Here is a 19216-nt window from a genome sequence, read left to right as displayed (position 1 = left end):
TGTCTATCCATATCTATCTATCATCTACAACATAGACACATTTGTTGTGTGTGTATGTTTTAATGCATGTGAATATATCTGTATGTACATATACATATATACCTATACATATATGCATACATATATATACATGTGAATTATTACCCAGAAACAAAAATTTTAAGTTGCTATTGTTGTTCAAATAGCCATGAAATATTTTAAATACTGATTACATTTAAAGGGTAAAGGAAAGTCTCAAGTTTTCTAAAGTAGAAATCTTAAAAGGTACAGAATTTGCCCCTAAGAAAAAAAATGAATTCAGTAATTAGCGAGAAAAAGTAGCTAAAATTAAGTAATATTTCACATTCTGCTATACCATAGGAAGTTCTAATAATCAGCAGTTCTCAATTGCTGTTGAGTACCTGATAAATTTTGTCCATCTTTTTGGATGATTAATTCCCTAATCAATTTTAATAGTCTTCTTTTTTCCATTAAATTTCTTACCTTAATTTGTAATTTCTCCTTTTTCTGATAATGTTCTTGCCTTATTTGCTTTCCTTTAATAGCATCTGGCAAGTGTATATGTCTCTCACTTTATTTGCAAATTTTGCTATAAATATTTGTCTCTTGCAATAATTTTGTACATGTTTGGACTATAAGACAGTCTGAAATTCTCTTTAAAAGGGTGTTAATTTATGAATGATCCTTATGATTTCTGAATTCCTATCATCTTGATTTCCTTTATTGCATTCTTGATTTTTTCCCTTTTTCTGACTTTTGTTGAATTAACCTAGTTTTTAAACTCAGTTAATTAACATTACTTTTCTCTTTATCCTCTACCTTTCAAAATTAAAATATTCTGGGTACTATTACCTTATATATATATAATTAATTTAGAATTACACATAATTTGAATTGCTATTGTCATAGACCATTGATTCTTTTATCTCACCCTCTTCTCTTAGATTTGACTTATACTGTATTAGTTTTGTTGCAATAAGCCATTTGTTTAGAAAGGATCTACTCCCCACAGACTTGGAGCACTAGCATATCCAAAATTAATTTTAGTTCGCTTTCATATTTGAATGCTCATTTGGTTAGCTACAAAGTTCTGGTTCAAACATCACCATTCCCTCAGAACTTTGGAGGCTTTGCTTGATTGTAGTTAAATATTTCTCTGCTCAAGCTGAAGCTTGACGTCCATTTGATTCTTTCCGTTAACATAGTTTGCTTTCTGAAAGAAACTAACAATTCTATCTTATCTGTGCAGCTATTGATATTAAATATCTTTAAAATATATTTGATTTTGAGTCTATTATTATTTTCATCTAGTTGTGGTCTTAGCTGTTCATTTCAAGCTTTAGAATAATTTGTTTGATTGTTTGATTATTTATTCCACTCAGTTTTCTCTGTTCTTTTTCAGTTGGAACCTGGGACCTCTACTAGATTCGTATCTATCAGACATCTATTTACTCTCACTTTTATTTATTTATTTTCTCTGATTTCTGGGAAATTTTCCTTTCTCAGTCTTCTAGCTTACTACCTTCAACTGTAACCATTCTGTTTTTAACACAGATACATAATATTTTCATATATATCAAGAATTTTGAGTGTTCACTTTTTAACTTCCACATTTTCCAAAATACATTATCTCTTCTAATTCTATGTTATAATAACTGTAATTATTATATTAAGTTATATTTTATTTCCCCTATTAACTTTGTTTCTTCATGATTTCATTTTGTTAATAAACTTTGATTCTCTAGTCCATGGTCTGGACTTAACACAAATATTTGGTAATTCACATTTGTCTATGTATCTTGTAGAAGTCTTAGATGAACAGTGTATTTTCTCAAGTCAAATAAATTTTCTTCTTCTGTTGGTGGAAACCAATCTTACTTATAGTAGCCTTGTTTCCGGGCTTTTCAGAGAAAGGTTGAGATATCTGGCTGTATGGGTATAACAGACTTATGTTATGGGTGTGCAGCCTCCATCCCTGTCTGGGACACTCCTGGTAACCACTGTGGATATTTCTTGGGTGCAATCTTTCTCTGTTAGAAAGCTGTAAATACAGCTTTATCTTGGATGCAATAGAAAAAACTGATATTTTCTTTTTTCCTTCATTTTTCCCTCTACTCTTTTTGTTAAGGTATGGGGTTGCCATAGTGTCTAATCTGCTTTTCATTATTTTCCAATAACCAGACTAAGCACTGTCTCTGAGCACATCAGTCACATTCTTTAGAAAGTAGTGCTTGAGAATTAGTCAAGGACAAAAATTTTCTGACGTCATTCATGTAGTATAGATGGATGGTAGGATGGGTCCTCTGATATAAGTATTCCAAAGGCAACACTTGTATTACTCTGATGACTACCTCACTCTTCACTCCACTTTGTTGATATTTTTTCACATGAAATTTGTGGTGAGAACTACTCTTTCCTTTGCCGACCTTTCTCCTTTGTTATAAACTGAATTTTTTTTTTTTTTCTCTTCTGGTCCTTCCACAAGTTCCATTCTACCTGCTTTCTGTTTTAAAGTTTCCATAATTCCTGCTGTGATGGAGGGTAGGGGAGGTAGATATGTGCTCCATCCAGCAATGTGATTCACATCCCCTCAGTGCAGGAGTTCCTTACACAGCACTTTTGCCTCTCATCTCTAGAGGCTACTTTAAAAGATAGGCTCTTTCATTTTTGAAAGCTTCAATCGTTAGAAATTACCATAATAAGAATAGTGATTCTAGGATACTGAAAGACTGGGGCAGAAGTCTACTGATAACTTTCATTTCATCCCTATACCTTTTTATTTAGAAGCATTAACTTTTATCCTCAGCAGGTGCAAATGCTTTGAAGGGTCTTGCCTTTTCTTTATAGATCAGAGGAGAGCACTTCAACTTGAGAGAAGTTGCAAGGAAAGTTTAGACTTTTTTCTTCATCTTTTAATGTTATATTTAGAAGAGTCCACCTTGTATGAAAAATGTGCAATGAAAATTAAGTGGCATCACAGAATGAAGAATAAAACACTACTCTCTTAAAAGCTCATGCACGTTTGAAACCAGATGGATGCCCAACTTCATAGTTTCTAGCAATCTATTTACATGAGACTTTATGTGACTTGGAGGTCAATCCCAGACTTTGCCTTCAATGAGTAACAGCTTTCAGACATTCCTTAGTACAATACAGTGATAGTTCCCTCTCAAAAGAGTAGATACACGTCATTCTATGCAAATTTAAGGTGTCATGGAACTAAAATTTCCTACATAGTAACTTGCTAAATAAGCAAGCATTTTATGCAAATACCAAACTCTCACAGCCAGGCTAAGGTTGGCTGAAAGATCAAGCTAGAGATCGCTGAAATCCTGATTTCCAGTCAACATCACTCTCTTATCAGTGGGTGTCCGTGGGGCTGGTAGGATACATAGTGATCATCTATCAGACAGCCGTAAGGAGAGGAGGCATAGGCATCTGTAGTTCTGAAAAGCTTTCTTGGTAGTTCTAATATACTGTTTCTTCCACCTCCTATTCTGCCCTGTAGACATGTGAGCTATGTCTGTTATTCTCAATTCTAACTATTTTTTCCTCTCTCTTTATTGTTTAAGAAACAAATTCAGTAAATATTTTATTAAGGCTTTTTTTTTTTTTTTACTCAAAATCTGGACTTGTTAACAGGATAGTTTTTTGCTATTATATGAATTAAAATAGTCAATAAATATATGACTTTATACAAATATGCAATTATGATTCTCATTTGCCCACAGAGTTTGAGGAAAGTTTCATTTCTCATGAATGCTGCTTGAGCATACTCATTTTGAAGCTTGTGAGCATGAAGTGACTAAACTTTTACTTGAATAATTGCTGCTGGGGATGGGCATGAGGCATTACAGTGAAATGTCACACCTTCAGCACTTCGTCCATCAAAGGGAGAAGAAAAGCTCATTTTCAAGAGTTCTACAAAGCCATGGAAACAGACAGCAAAGCCACCTGGAAGCAAGATTTTATAGTTTATTCTTAGGCTAAAGAAATGTACTTGAATAACAGTTTATTTTTTAAAGACTTTTTCCTTAATGAACATTCTTTGTACATGTAAGCACCCTCTTAATGAAACTGCAAGCCCAAAGTCTAACTAATTCATTCTTTGAAAATATTAAATACCAGAACAAAATTTAAGAAATATAATATAGCATTTTCTCTATAGAGTAGCTACTGAATCAGAATTAAATGTAATAATAATCTTCAGTATTTTTGCTTGTATTTTTAAGTGTTTAAAAGATCATATTATTATAGGCTAATGAAATACTATTGCTGTACTTTCTTGGATTTAGTTAAATAATGCTTAACCATCCTTGACAGATAGAAACAGAGTCATCCTTCGTTGTCCACGGGAGAATTGGTTCCAGGACCCATAGATAACAAAATTTCCAGATGCTCAAAGCCCTTATATAAAATGGCATAGTATTTGAATATAGCCTATGCACATCCTTCAATATACTTTAAATCATCTCTAGATTACTTATAAAACCCAATACAGGGCTTCCCTGGTGGCGCAGTGGTTGAGAATCTGCCTGCCAATGCAGGGGACACGGGTTCAAGCCCTGGTCTGGGAAGATCCCACATGCCGCGGAGCAACTAGGCCCGTGAGCCACAATTACTAAGCCTGCGCGTCTGTAGCCTGTGCTCCACAACAAGAGAGGCCGCGATAGTCAGAGGCCCGCGCACCGCGATGAAGAGTGGCCCCCACTTGCCACAATTAGAGAAAGCCCTCGCACAGAAACGAAGACCCAACACAGCCATAAATTAATTAATTAATTAATTAATTAATTAATTAAAAAATAATTTTAAAAAAGGAGAGCAAACCACTCAAAAGTCATAAGGAGAGTGTGTTAAAAAAGTGTTAAAAAAAAAACCTTATACAATGTAAATGCTGTGTAAGTAGTTACTGGTGCATGACAAATTCAAGTTTTGCTTTTTGAAACTTTCTGGAGCGTTTTTCCGCAAATATTTTCAATGGGCAGTTGGTCGAATTTGCAGATTGGAACCCGTAGAACCCACAAATACAGAGGACCAACTGTACCGTCCTACTTTACAAAAGCAGTTTAAGGATATTTGACAAATACTCTTATTATTCACTGTAATTACTAATCAGCTTCTTCCCCTTGTTACAAATGAAGACATAAAAATTGGTTTATGCTGTGCTGATCAAAGTCTGAAGTGGGGCAAAATTAGGAAAATTACCAGTAATTATCACAGACTCTAGAAGGAGGGAAAATTACATTGTTCAGCAAAAGTAAATTCCACTACATAAAGTATTTCAAAAACAGTTTATGTTGAAACTTGAATTTGGTAGGCAATTTTAACTGACCACGCTTTCTGTGATTTCACTACAAATATTCTGATGACTATCTATTTACAAATAATTATGTCTGGCATAGTCAGGTTTTTCAGTAAAAAGCTCAATAATTTTCGAGATCATGTTTTCATAATAATTGTTAATACATATTTATTAGGCAACTGCTTCCTGTCTAGTTCTATATATAAGATAAAAAGCATACTGGTTGTCTTCCATTTTTTATCATGTTTATTCTTTATCATATAGTTGTATTTAACAAAGCTCAATGCATTAATAGTTCATAATAATTTTAAATACAATTCATTGGATTAATGAATATATTTTATATTTAAAGTCACTTCATATCTAGATATCTAGATACAAAATTAAATAGTAAAGCAAAGATAAACTAACAATATGAACTATAAATCTCAGGTGGAAGGTGGAGGGTCATGTATGAGCAGCACAATAAGTTGAATTCTTTTAATAAAACATGCATCCCATTTGTTTACTACAAATATATGATATATGTATATATACACAAACACACATATCACCTCAAAACTGAATTAAACTCCTATAATTTATAGTTTTTGTAAACATAAAGGATTTAAACAAATAAAATCACTTTAATTCAAAGAAATGTTAGATGAGCAATAACCTGAAATTTCATTGGTTATTTTTAAATATTTGCAGTATAAACATTGATATGGCCAAAGGTGCACTAAACAATTAAGATAACTTAATATAAGACCAGACTGTTTGAACAGCACAACATATTCTCCAAAAAAAAAATGCTTAATTAAATCTAAAATGAGGGCCATTTCTTTAGCCTAAACCAAAATTCATTTTTGGATATTTATCAAAAGGCTTATGCCTTTCTCACTTAGCTAAAGTGAGAATCTGCTAAGGCAACAACCACTTTCCAACCTGGCCAGTTGCTTCTCTTTAATGTCATTAAGGTTAAGGTGTTTGAGATTAAGGTGTTTGGATTCTCCATAATGCTGCTATGAACATTGGGGTGCAGGTATCTTTTGAATTAGAGTTTTCTCTGGATATATGCCCAGGAGTGGGATTGCTGGATCATATGGTAACTTAAGGAACCTCCGTACTGTTCTCCATAGTGGCTGCACCAATTTACATTCCCACCAACAGTGTAGGAGGGTTCCCTTTTCTCCACATCCTCTCCAGCATTTATTATTTGCAGACTTTTTGCCGATGGCCATTCGTACCAGAGTGAGGTGATACTTCATTGTAGTTTTGATTTGCATTTCTCTAATAATTAGTGATATTGAGCATCTATTCATGTGCCTATTGGCCATCTGTATGTCTTCTTTGGAGAAATATCTATTTAGGTCTTCTGCCCATTTTTTTGATTGGGTTGTTTGGCTTTTTTGATATTGAGCTGTATGAGTTGTTTATATATTGGGGAAATTAATCCCTTGTTGGTCGCATCATTTGCAAATATTTTCTCCCATACTGTAGATTGTCTTTTCATTTTGTCCCATTTGCTTATTTTTGTTCTTGTTTCTGTTACTCTAGGAGATGGATCCAAAAAAAATATTGCAGTGATTTATGTCAGAGTGTTCTGCCTATGATTTCTTCTAGGAGTTTTATAGTATCCAGTCTTACATTTAGGTCTTTAATCCATTTTGAATTTACTTTTGTATGGTGTTAGAGAATGTTCTAATTTCATTCTTTTACATGTAGCTGTTCAGTTTTCCCAGCACCACTTATTGATGAGACTTTCTTTTCTCCATTGTATATTCTTGCCTCTTTTGTCATAGATTAATTGACCTTAGGTGTGTGGGTTTATTTCTGGGCTTTCTACACCGTTCCATTGATCTATGTGTCTGTTTTTGTGCCAGTACCATACTCAGTGCTTCTTTTGTTAAAGAGATTTTCTGTAAGAGCACAGGCCCAGAAATGAAATGCTTTCAGGAGGCAGGTCAATCGCATAAACGTGTGAGTCCATCTGGTGTAATACAAAATAGAACGGCAAGAACTACTGTCAACTTAGAGAGGGCATGCCATAACTATTACTATATAACAAATGCCCCAGAACTTAGTGAGCTAAACAACAATTATTTTAATAAATGATGGTTCTGAGGGTTGTCAGTTTGATTCAGGCTCAGCTGGGCAGTTCTTCTGCTGGTATGTCCTGGGCTACTATCTCCTGGCAGATAGTTGGAAGCAGATTGTTCCCAGATGAACTCACACACATGTATGGCTGTTTACTATGAAAAACACAGGTCATGTGTCTTCACTTAATGTTAGGCTAATATCAGCTTCTTCACATGGGTTCCACAAGCAGCCTCATGTTTGCTAATGTCCCATTGCCTAAAGCAAGTAGATTACAAAACTCTTGATGGAATAAACTTCAAATTTTGTGAACATTTTTTCTTTTCCTTTTTTAAAAATTTATTTATTTATTTATTTATTTATTTATTTATTTATGGCTACATTGGGTCTTCGTTGCTATGCGTGGGCTTCTCATTGCAGTGGCTTCTCTTGCTGCGGAGCACGGGCTCTAGGTGTGCAGGCTTCAGTAGCTGTGGCTCGAAGGCTCTAGAGCGCAGGCTCAGTAGTTGTGGTGCACAGGCTTAGTTGCTCTGGCATGTGGGATCTTCCCGGACCAGGGCTCGAACCTGTGTCTCCTGCATTGACAGGCGGATTCTTAACCACTGCACGACCAGGGAAACCTGTGACTAATTTTTCATTCTACAATGAAAGACATTCAAACTTTGAATTTTTTTTAGAAATTAAAACACCCTTCTGTCCAAAAAAAAAATCCACGAGTGACCACTCAGCTTCTGACCACCAGCTCAATACCTTTCCTCTAAATAATCATAATTTTAAAAATTTTCTCAGTCCAATTTGCATTTTTGTTGCTATACACTGAATTGTAAATGCACTCTTTTTTCATGGCCTTTTAGTATTTCAGAAACGAATTCCCTTTAGATTGCACCTGACATGCTCATGTCTTACTTTGAATTCTACTTTACAAAGGATGTCATTAAAAAAGTGTTCCCTTCATATTGTCTTGTGCACACTGGTGCCAAAATATGACTCCTTGACTTCTGCATACAATTATTCTCCAGTGTCATCTGTCTGCCTTATAAAAATGCACAAGCAAAATTTTTGTGATTCATCATAATTACTGTTAACAATTTACAGTTTTGCCAACCAGGAAAAACACTTGTTCAGTCATGAGCATATGTACACCTGGTAAAATGAATGACAGATTAAATGATTAGTTATCTTTCTGTACTTGTATATATAAAAAATACTGCGTTTAGGATACATTTCAAGTTTCACCTGCTTTTTAAAAATCTGTTTGCAGTTTCAAGGAACAATACCAAACACTCTCACATGATTTAACAGATCTTATGAGCTCTCATTTTCATTGACTATTATAATAATCTTATTTCGTATCATCTTTATGAAACTATGATGACATTTCAAAACCTGCATCAAGGAGACAGGGCTAAAAAGAAAAATGATAGATTCAGTAATCTATATTTTTAAAAAATTATGGTCTTTTATTTTTCACTATTAAATATATTCCTATATAGCATACTATTTCAATTTAAGAGTTTTTCCAGTTTTATTGAGAAATAATTGACATACATCACTGTGTAAGTGTAAGGCACACAGCATGATGTTTTGATTTACATATATTGTGAAATGATCAATTTAAGATTTAATTTAAATTGACACAATGAGGATACTTAATAAGTTTCAAATGGGTGTATGTCAACTTTTCAAATTTTTGGCACGTTCAGTACAACCTGTTACTTCTTAACATTCAGGACATCTAGACCCCTGGAGAAAACACCTGTGAATTTCCTGCAGTCCATAAATCCCAGTTTTTGAAACACTAGAGTATATCATTGCCATAAATAAGAATTTATGCTATAAGTGAAAAAAACCCACTTCATAATGAAACATTTAATGAATGTTCTCTTTTTGAAAAGGACCCATACCCAAAGGAATTTTTAAGAATAATCTAAGGATCAAGAAAAAGCGGCACTAGTGTATTTAATTTAAGTCTCAGGGTAACTGAGCTAAGAGAGGATACAGATTTTAGGAATGTTTTATATTGCCTTAAATAGAGTTGAGGACTAACTCAGCTGAACAGAAACAATCCCTGAAAGTGGATGGCTCTCTAAGGAAAGCTGCCTACTGCACTGAAAATGCTGAGGACCAAGATGGTGATTATAGAATAAGTTATATCCTCCTGGTATAGTTATTAACTTTTATGACTTAATATAATTACTTTTCCTTACCAAAACTTGATATGGGCTTTCTAACTCAAATTTTTTTTGTAAAAAGTTATCAAAAGGTAGAGAAAAATTTAAACTCCTTCTAAAGAATGATTTACATACCGTTATATTTTTTTAAAAAAGAACTTACTTAAAAGACCACTGTAAACATGGTATAATGCAAACTGGGCTTCATAATGTCCTTGCACTAATTTTCATTTTCTTTTGTCATCATGGCTCTGTTGTTCTCCTTAACTATATGCATGTTCATCCATGTATCCTTATTGTCTCTTTGCATTAGTCTTGATACCCTAAAACACAGAATTCTCAGTATCATTTTCTTCACGAATTCACAAATCATCTTTAAACTTTTAGACTTTTTAACTCAAATATTGGTGTTTTTTCCCTAAGTACATAGGGAACACTGTACCTCTGCACAGTGACAGAATTATTAGACATACTGTTTGGTTTGCTCCTTATCAAAGCCAATGCACATTGTCTGGGAAATGCTTAGTACAAAATGTCTCCTTTTGCTTTGGTTTGAGGAAAAGGACATTCACAGACCTTTCTGGCTTTAATGTGGGAAATAATGTTGCCCAGAAAACTCTCTACATTACTCAGTAGTCTCTGCTCTACAGCTGACCTAACCTTCCATTTTCAATATAATCCATCTGAGCTACCAGTGTAAATGTATTCATTCTCCAACTAGGGAGGCATTGCTAAAGTTTTGCTATTTAATGGCTTTAGATCAATTACATATTGATTACACACAGCAACTACATATAAATCCAACTTCTCAGAAGATTTACAAAACATCTTTTCTCTCCTTTATGTCCTGCTTTGAAACAGGTATTTGAGGAAGGAATGTGTATATACTTGTAATGAGTCTTCAAAAGATACACTACTGGTTGAATAATAGGTAGACACTGAAAATGGCATCTGAGTAAAGTAGATTGCCCTCTCTAATGTGGGTCGATCTCATCCAATCATTAAAGACCTGAATAGGAAATAAAGGCTCACCTCCTGCAAATAAGGAGAAACTTCTTTTGCCTGACTGCCTTGGGGTGGGACAACAGTTTTTTTCCTGCCTTTGGACTTGAACTGAAACATCAGCTCTTCTTGAGTCTCAAGACTGCTGATTTTTGGACTAGAACTATACCATTGGTTCTCCTGGTCTCCAGTTTGCCTACTGCAGATCTTGGGACTTGTCAGTCTTCATAATTGCATGAGCTAATTCTTTCGAATAAACCTCTTTCATGCAGTTATTGAGGCTGACAAGTCCCAAGATCTGAAATATATCCTGTCTATATATGATGGAGATATACATGAAATAGATAGATAGATAGATAGACAGATATACACATATATATCTCCATCCTATTGGTTCTATTTCTCTGGAGAACTCTGACTAATATATAATCCAAGAAATTATTTGCATAAAAATAATAGCTTGCCCTTCTGATTGATGGAGGGAAAATGTACTCTATTTTATATTTACATTTTGCCTTGGTCATGCTTCACTTTCTTCACACTAATATTTTAGTACTTCAGAGATTTTGTTCTCAATAAAATAAACTAATTTCATGGAGAGAGTATTTGTTCATAATGAGTATTACAAATGAGACCAGTGATTCTGGACCTATATAGAAATAAACGTGTGTTTAGATAGAGAGTGAAAGAGGGGAGGTGGAGAGATAGAGGAGAGAGAGATGGAGAATATACTTTGTAGAGGTACATATACTGATTAACCTGTAAGCAGTATTTTCTTAAATCATTAATGCTAACATGGTCTAATGCCTTCTTGGTGGTTAAAAAACAAACAAACATGATAACATGGTATAATACTTTTTTTTGTTGTTAAACCTAATATGGTCTAACACTTTTTTTTTCTCATGTATTCCTACTTCTTGATTCCTCTTAGGTTGCTCTCTCTCTTTCTTTTTTCTCCCTGAATCTGTTACTTAATAGCCTTAAAGATTTTACCCCATTAATTAATGAGGAGTATCAGTTTCCCAAGTGATGTGATTTCAGACCTTTTATGTAAAGTTCCAAATGAGTCTCCTCTTACAATATGTGTACTCTAGGGTGTCACAAACTTTGCCATGCAATCATCAATTTTTCTAGTGCCTCTTGAGAAATTCAGCTTGATGAACAGCACATTTGTATCATTATCATATTCTACCCAAGAGGAATTTCATCAACTCTCTTGTGTGGAAAATGAGATAATATAAAAGTAATGGCACCATAAGAGCAAGGAAAAAATTAGCGAGGACAAAAATGAATTTTGAGTAGCAAATTAACTAGGTAAAAATCCCTTCTTTTTGTTTTTTCATTACCAGTCTATGCAGGTTAATCACTCTAATGATCTAAGTTGAAATAAAAATGACATTCCTGAACTAAAGAAGGACATGGAAAATCTGACAGCATGCTAAAAACAAATAATAACAGAATTATTTCCTCTCAATATTGAGTTAAAGTGACTTTTAAAATTGTAGTTTATTTACTGACAAGTGTATTGACATATTTATACTGTTTTCCATAAAGTATCATATATTTTATCTCATTTGATCATCAAAATTACCCCGTGAGATAAGTTTTATTGTCCTCCTTTTAAAATGAGGAAGCCATGGTTCTAAAAAGTTAAGTGATTTGAGGTCAGACAGTAATTCTCAGAGAAACTTCACTTAAAAAAATTTTTTTTAATGAAGTATAGTTGATTTAGTGTACAGCACAGCTATTCAGTTATGTATACATATGAGTGTGTGTGTGTGTGTATATATACATATATATGTGTATATATATATATATATATATATATATGTATATATTCTTTTTCAGATTATTTTCCCTTACAGGTTATTACAAACTATTAACAATAGTCCCCTGTGCTCTACAGTAGGTCCTTATTGTTTCTCTATTTTATACATAATATTGTGTATATGTGTATATGTTAATCTCAGCCTCCTAATATATTCTGCCCCCCCCCCCCCCATCGCCCTTTCCTGTTTGGTAACCATAAGTTTGGAGAAACTTCACTTTTAAAATCCTTTAAAAGATCATCAGCTACTCAAATGTAAGACAAGCCACAGTCATAAAAGGGGAATGTCTGCTTAGATTAAGTGGGAAATAAGGCAGTTCTTGGAAAGGGAACAGAATCTAACCTTTTTGAGCAGCATGTATGAGGCAGTGGGCTGAATGTTTCATAGTTTTTTGTTGTGACTGAAGAGGGAGTAAATAATATACCTTTGATAACAACGTTATCACTTTTACTTCCTTTCTCTTTTCAGAAATATTAATTTTGAAAATGAAAGAAATAAAAATTATCTATAATGTTACAACTTTGAAGAAATAGAGCTATTCACTGTCTTTACTTTTTCCTAAGTTCATTCTACCCAGTTTTAGTGGGTTGAATAGTGTCTTCCCAAAATTCTTGTCCATCCAGAACTTCAGAATGTGATCCTTTTGAGAAATAAGATCTTTGCAGATAAAATCAAGGTAAGGATCTTGATGAAATCTCATCAGATTAGGGTTAGCCCTAAATCCAATGAGAATATCCTTATAAGATACAGAAAAGGATACAGGGACACACAGGGAAGAAGGCCATGGAAAAAGGGAGGAAGAGATTGGAGTTATGCTGCCAGAAGCCAAGGAAGTCTGGAGCCACCAGAAGCTGCAAGAGGCAAGCACTGCATTCTTTCCTCCAGCTGTCAAAAAGGGTGTGGCCCTGCTGACACCTTGATTTTGGAATTCTGGCCTCCAGACCTGTGAGAGAGTAATCTCTGTTGTTTTAAGCCACCAAGTTTGTGGTAATTTGTTATGTTCGCTCTAGAAAATTATTAAGTCAATTAATAAAATTTAAAGAAAAACAACAAAGTTGCATTAATATTGCTGTGACTAACAAAAGAGTTTACAGAGAGAAAGGCAAATAAATGCCAAATATATTTCTATTAAAAAAATATACTAAGAACTATTCAGCTCTAACCATTTAGCATGAAGGAGAGATTATAAAATGACAAACCATTATAGAAGAGTCTCATAACCGGGTAAAATGAATTTATAGTTCGTTTTTTGCATTCAGGAACATGTGTTGGATTTTCTTATATTTCCTTGGAGTAGTTAATTCTTCCCACCCACCTAATAATAATATTTCCTAGAATACCTTTCTAATCTAATTGGGGAACTTTTCTTGAGAAACTAAACAGGAAGCTGTACCCTTCCTGCTGCCCCCATCAAAATGAAAAATAAACCTCTGAATATGAAATAGTGGCCAGAAAAAGAAATAAAAGCTCATTCTTCAGCTTTTCTTTTTTTGCTTTGTAAATAAATGATTAAACAGAAACCTCAATTAATTAGAGTTGGGAAACGAGAATGCGGAGTTCTCATGCCCTGCAACAATAGCAGGGCCAAACAGGAAGAATAAAGACTCCTCTTTCCTGGCAAGAATTCAGCCAAGGAAAAGCCATGGACTCTTTGTTTAGCCTTCCCAACCTCTTTTTCCCCTCTATAAAAGTGATCTTCCCTTGCTGTATGGGACTTACATGTGGCTCACCATGGTTGCAGACACTGAATTGCAAGTCTGTGTTAATCCCGAATAAACCCATCTTTCCTGGAGAACTATCTGGCAGTCTATTTGTTACAGGTTGACACCTTTAACAATAATTGATATGTTTGAGGAGAGTTAGGGAGAAGACATATGAGCCACTAGGTAAATAAAGCTATGCCCAATTGTCAAAAAGGAAACTACACATGGGTATTACATCTGCAAAGACTGGAGAAGCCAGGCCAAGTTTCAGGAGGTTCTCAAGTTATAGTTATTTTTCTACAGAGATATATAGTCTATTATGCAATTATACTAAATTTAGATACATGCAATATTAATAACAATACTGAAGGAGCTGAAGTGCTCCTTTATAATAGCATAATAGTTGGAGCCAAAGTTTAAATCCAAGCTTCAACATTTTGTCACTGAGCCTACAAGTTATTTCATCTCTCCCTAAGTTAGAAGTATCCCCTTTAAAATGAAGTTATGTGACTAAGTGGTCCATACTAAACAAGCAGAGTAGACAGTACTGTACATAGTATGCATTTAACAGATTGCTATTTTTTCTTTGATTTCACAGATATATCTCTAATTTTATGGTATTTTAACAATTAAGAAAGAGAATCTAAAAGTTATATTAAAAATAGAAACAGATTGAATATACACTGTCACCATCAAAATAAAGTTTTTGCAATGCTAGTCAATTTGATGAGTCAAGAGGAAAAAAATACAAAGAGGTAAAATATTATATTTTTTGCAGGCAGTATGGTTGTTTGGCTGCAAAATCATTAGCACATTAAGTGAAAAACAGTTAAAAATTAAGCAAAAAAAAAAAAGAAAAGAAAAGTAATAAGAGGTTTTATGGGTTGATCTGTGTCTCCCCAAAATATGTTAAATTTCTAAGTCCCAGTACTTTTGAATGTGACCTTTAGTAATAGGGTCTCTGCAGATGCAGTTAGTCTAGATGAGTTCATACTGGAGTAGAACTGGTCCTTAATCCAGTATGTCTGGTGTCATTAAGATAACCTGTATTTAGTTATAATACAAGTTCTAGGCAAATACAATGAGATTATTAAAAATGAATAAGATAATATATAATAAACTGCCAATTTTTTCAAGTTATTAATGCCTTCCTAGAAACTCCAAGAAAATCAACCACAACATAAAAATAAAAAGCATTAAAACTAAAATTAGAGTTCAGAAATTTGTGATATAAGATTAATATTCTTTTTCTCTAGGTAGATAGGTAGGTAGATAGATAGATTCCTTTTTTGGCCAAAGCTGTTTTCACTAGCTGACATGCAAAAACCTGAAGGACCTATTAACATAAAAGAGCTTGTCACAGACCACTGCACAGTATGGCATAATTTATGTAAAATATAGATACATCAGTATACATGTCTATGCAAATACGTAAAAAGGGAACAAAAGAGTCAGTAAATTGTTGACAGAGGTTACCATGGGTGAATGGAATTTGAGTGAGGGAGATGTAAAAAGGGAGCAATAGAAATTAAAATGGTCTTCTCATGCTTTCATCTATTAGAAATTTCTAAAAAGTAAAAAGAAAAACAAAATTAAGAGATAGAAATGGACTATATTCATGAAATATTTGGATTTTGCCATCACCTAATTATGTTTTGTAGGAACCAATGTGTGGCACAACAACTTGGTATAGCTCTTGAAGTAACTTCTGAATTGTTCTTTAAATGGTGTAGGTTTTCCTTAAATGGCTACATTTAGATTTTCTTATGTTTTTGTTTCTAAAGTTAATATAGTTTGTATCCTTTGCAGATTTGGACTTGTAGTTCCCCAAAATATAAACAGCAATTTCAGGAAAAATAAAGTAAAATAAAATGAAAGAATAGAATCCTCCAAATCAAAGACCTGTGAGTTTAAAAATCAGGCTTTTGTCTTTTTTTCCTTCTGTATCCTTAAGGAAATAGTGAGAATCAATGAGCCAATCTTCTTTGTTTTGTTAAAAAAATTCCATTGAAAATCAGTGTTTGCTCAATTACAAATGTGTCCTTAAATTTTAATATAAATACATATTAGTTGCTTGACCAGAAACTACTTTCCTTATTAGAAGAGCCAATGATAAATAATATGCTTTTGAAAACAGTAATTTTTTTTACTGCAATCTGAAAACTTAATCTTTAAACTAAAAATGCTTATAAAGTAAAAATTACAAATTCTTAAATGTAACAACATATTCTGATAAACAATTGATTTTCCTTGAATACTGAAAACAGTTATAAGTTGACAAAGTCCTGTTTTCTATAGCTTTCTGATGTTTCTATTCAGGCATTTTTGCACAGCAATCACAATAATTTAGAGTATACTTTTCCAGTTTTCACTTATCCATTCATATATCAAGGATATGTAAAATTTATAACCCCTGAACAGTGAGCCATAATAATTATCCACTTTTTTTAGAAAGAAAAACACACACACACATACACACACAGACACAAAATATGTATTTTAGAGAAGCAGTCAACGAACTACAGTCAGTTGGCCAAATTCAGTTTACCTCCTGTTTTTGTAAGTAAAGTTTTATTGAAACATAGTTATGCTCATTCATTTACATGGTATCTATGGCTAATTTTACACTTGAATAGCAAAGTTGAGTAGTTGCAACAGAGGCTATATATGACCAGCCAAGCCCAAAATATTTACTCTCTGTCTCTATATAGAAAAGGTCCCAGTTTTAGATCTATGGTTCACAAACACAGGTCAGAGATCCATACCATATGAGCCATATCACATTGAAAGGGAACTGTAAAATAAGTTGACATAACATAATAAAATAGCCAAATTACAAATGTATGAACTCTTTTATTTAGAAATCTCACATCTCAGATTCTAACCCACAAATATACTAGTCAAAGTATAAAAAGGCTGTGGTATTCACTGTAGCACTACTTGGATTAGTACAAGGCTAGAACCAATCAAATTCAAAAAAAGAAAAAGAAAAGTTTGTTTTTAAAATGTGTTAATATATTCACAAAATAATTTGGTAATACACATGCTATACGATTGAAGTTGTTCTGACTTTTTATTTTCCCAGCTTTTATACTGACACATCTGTTTGGAAAACATTCTTTGGTCAACTGACTTAAAGCTGACTAGATTTTATGCTTTTTTTTCTAACCAATTGACATTGTCACAGTAAAAGTTATAATTAAACTTGAAATAAATTTGTTATTGAAATTTTCATTGTAAACTACTTCAGTAGCAAAATGTCTACTATATTCACCATCTTGTCTTATTGTAAACAAACAATGGGGCCTTAGAAAAATGACATGGTAGTTTAATGTTAAGAATCTTATTTATATCATGAAAGTGAAAACAGGATTTATTTGTACTAATCATGTAAAATAATCTTCAAAAATATTTACTTAGGAATGAAATATTTCAATCGAATGCCAATTTCCTCCAAGTACCAAAGGTTTAAAAATGCAGGCAGCTTGAACTGGCATGAAGTCACATAAGGAATACCAGTCAGAAAGCAAATATATTTGAAAAGCAAGCTAAGAACACTAAAATGGCATATGAATGGTCATAATTACAGTAAACTTCTGTTCTAGCTCACTATCTTTTTCTTACAAATTATCCTTTATCTTTCTCACCCTTACATTTTTCTGTTTTCTTTTTCTAAAAACTTGAAATATCTTTCTCTGACCCAGTCTTTGTGGGGCTCATGTGGTTTCAACCTACCATTCCTTTTATGCCATTGCTACTTTTACTCTTTTCTAAGTGAAGTAGTTCTCATTTGTTTTGCTTCTGCACCCAGCTGCTAGTATGAATCTCTTAAAACAGAAATCAGATCATATTACTCCTTTGTTAGAAATCTACCATATGGTTTTTGCCCCCTAACTTCGGGAATTCGTCTCTTCACTCACTTGGCTACTATATTAAAAGTGTGAACTTAAAAATTCATATAGTAACTATCTTTGTCAACAAAAATAGGATTAGCCTGGTGATCTGCAGCTCAAGTTTGAAACATTTCATAAATTGCAACGGATTAAAATGCCTTCACAAAAATAGTGATTGGTCAAAAATCCAAACTTTTAAACTTCAGTCTGGTTGGTCAAAATAAGAATTACTCTAGCTTTTAGAAAGTATAAAACAAATCTCTAGTAAATGATAAAATAAGCCAATATTACTAATAGCATTAAAAATTCTAGTATAACTTTGTTAATATGTATTTACTCTATTTGTCTATTTTCTTATTTTATATGTGGCACGTGTTTAAATGAGTCAGTCATATAAATATACATTGTTATTTAAATTATTATGATGGATTTTGTTAGGTTAGTAACCAAAGTTTAATCTTTTAAAAAGGATTAGATTTCTAAGTTTTGTGTATTGGCTGTATAAATTTAATAAGTTAATTGTGAAACAAAGTACAAGTATTAGTGAGGGTTATGTACCAAGTATCAGACATAAATTTTAATGCAAATATTTCCACTGTTTACATGAATCATTAAGCCTTTCCAAGATTGAAACAAATCTTGAAAAGAAGGCTGGTAAAGGAACCAATTCAAGAAAGGAAAACCATGCTGTGTCAAGACTTGCTCCTTACTGATCTCTATGATGTATCACTGAGTCACTGCAGCTCAAACTGAATATATCTAAGCCTTACTGGTGAACAAAGTTAAACTTAAGCTGTTCTCTGAACTTCAATAATTAATCTGGAAATAGCGCATAAAGATGGATCAGATGAAGAATCATTGAAACTGAAAATTTAATAACATGGTTCATCTCAAATACTTTTTTGAAAGAAATGAGTATAAATTACAAATAAAATTGGCTACATGTTAGAGGTGGTACAAAGAGAAGAGTTATGGTAAAACCAGAGATTTTGAGATAGTGACTTGAGATAACTCTGCTATACGTAGTAGAGTTTTTACAAGCTTTCCTTAAAAGATTCTAAAAAGCTATGAGTGGATAGGATTGTGATGTTGACTAGGAATGTGGTTTGGACAACAAAGGTTTCTTTAAACTCTAAGATCCTGATACTATATTTGTGTCTGATAAAATCTTCCATATCCATCACGTATACTTACAGTCACCATTTTGTACATTTTTTTCCTTTACCTGCCTGCCCTT

This window comes from Hyperoodon ampullatus (assembly GCF_949752795.1).
Source record: "Hyperoodon ampullatus genome assembly, chromosome: 8".
In the NCBI taxonomy this organism is placed as follows: domain Eukaryota; kingdom Metazoa; phylum Chordata; class Mammalia; order Artiodactyla; family Ziphiidae; genus Hyperoodon; species Hyperoodon ampullatus.
This window is presented reverse-complemented; position numbering follows the sequence as displayed.